This window comes from Priapulus caudatus, unplaced genomic scaffold, assembly GCF_000485595.1.
Source record: "Priapulus caudatus unplaced genomic scaffold, Priapulus_caudatus-5.0.1 Scaffold481, whole genome shotgun sequence".
NCBI classification, from domain to species: Eukaryota; Metazoa; Priapulida; class Priapulimorpha; order Priapulimorphida; family Priapulidae; genus Priapulus; species Priapulus caudatus.
In genome coordinates, this window is record NW_014577542.1 from 42,945 (window position 1) to 44,729 (window position 1,785).

A 1,785-nucleotide genomic window follows, 5' to 3' on the forward strand; every position below is an offset into this window, starting at 1 on the left:
GTGTGTTGTTGTGTGTGTGCTGTGTGCGTGCGTGCGTGCGTGCGTTGCCGTGCGTGTGTGTGTGTGTGTGCGTGTGTGTGCTGTGGTGAGTGTGTGATGTGTGTGTGTGTGTGTGTGGTGTTCGTCGAGCGCACAAGAAGAAGTTGTGTATTCACATCTGATCATAGTAAAGTGCTCGTGTCCACAACCTGCTCGTAGCTGACCAGTGATCTTTCTTTCTTGCTAACTGCAGATAATGTTTTAATGTCGTTTCGAGGTCGCTCTTGATCCGATCAGTGACACTGTTCCCGCGCACAACGGCCACAATCCGGATGCCACTAAAACACACAACACGATGCAGGTTAATGCCCATTTCTTCTGCCTGAATCGAACTCGCGGCCCAAACCTGTAGTGTGATAGTCCTATAGACGAGTACAGAATTTCTAGACTATTCACCTCCAACTATCATGTATTCATTATGTATATATATGATTATATATGATATATAGTACTAATTATATATGTGTGTGTGTGTGTGTGGTGTGGTGTGTGTGTGTGTGTGTGTGTGTGTGTGTGTGTGTGTAGTGTGTGCGTGCGTGCGTGCGTGTGTGTGTGTGCGTACGCGCGCGCGTGTGTGTGTGCGTGCGTGCGTGCGCGGCGGCACACAAACGTATTACATCAGTTTGAATAAGTGTGTGTGCACATCTCACTTACTTTGCTCACTGCGTTCTGAAGTGAATCTGGCTGACTGATTTCAAAGCAGAGTACGAACACATCTGCGTTTGCGTACGCCAGTGGTCGTATAGCGTCATATTCACCGGCTCCTGTAAAATATAATACGATTTTATCATTGAAATCTCAGCAGTAGCGATTCTGACGCGTATGGTGAACGCTGTTGTTCGAAATCAAAGTTGCGTTTGCTCTGCGCGTATAAAAGGGCAGATTTGTATGTATCCGGGCCAGCCCCTTTGCCTCGGGCCACCGCACAGGAACCGCGCGTTCTCGCACCTGCGTTGTTTAGCACTGTGTACACATACCCACGCTAATTTCAATACCAGTCTTCCCCTGCTGCGTCGGCACACAATTCACTTCAAAAACTCGCACTAAAATGTTAGGCGAAGCTGAGCGAGGGTCGCACAACAAAGGGCCGTCGCTAGTTGGCACACAGAGCTCTCCTGGCAAACAAGCTCTTCAGCCCGCTTGCTACATGAGTCATGCCGGAACAGGCTACTACTACGCGTGTGCACCCGAGATGAAAGATACTCGAACAATCGCGAGTGTGGCGGGAAAGCATCTGGTAATTCCGAGAAATACCGAGGGAGAAATTTTCACCGATAAAATATCGGAGACGGGAGATGTCGTCGGTATTTGATTCGGTTTTTTGGAAAATCTTCCCAAACGTTAAGACTTTTAGAGCTTTCATATCTGGAAGCATAGTCTTACTTTTGATGTAGAGACTTAATTGAAAACATTTTTCCCGGGAGAAGCCCCTAAGATAGCCAAGAACAAAAAGAAAAAGAAGAAAAAGAAAAAGAAAAAGAAAAAAAAGAAAAAGAAAAAGAAAACGAAGAAAAAGAAAACGAAGAAAAAGAAAACGAAGAACAAGAAAACGAAGAACAAGAACATGAACATGAACATGAACATGAACATGAACATGAACATGAACAAGAACAAGAACAAGAACAAGAACAAGAACAAGAACAAGAACATGAACATGAACATGAACATGAACATGAACATGAACATGAACATGAACATGAACATGAACATGAACATGAACATGAACATGAACATGAACATGAACAT

General features: G+C 44.7%; 1 protein-coding gene across 1 annotated transcript in view; it reads right to left on the reverse strand.

Annotated features, from left to right (window-relative positions):
• The window catches only part of LOC106810871 (rho-related GTP-binding protein RhoE-like), a 13,282-nt gene that overhangs the window by 10,768 nt on the left and 729 nt on the right, over nucleotides 1–1,785 (reverse strand). The window lies entirely within an intron of this gene.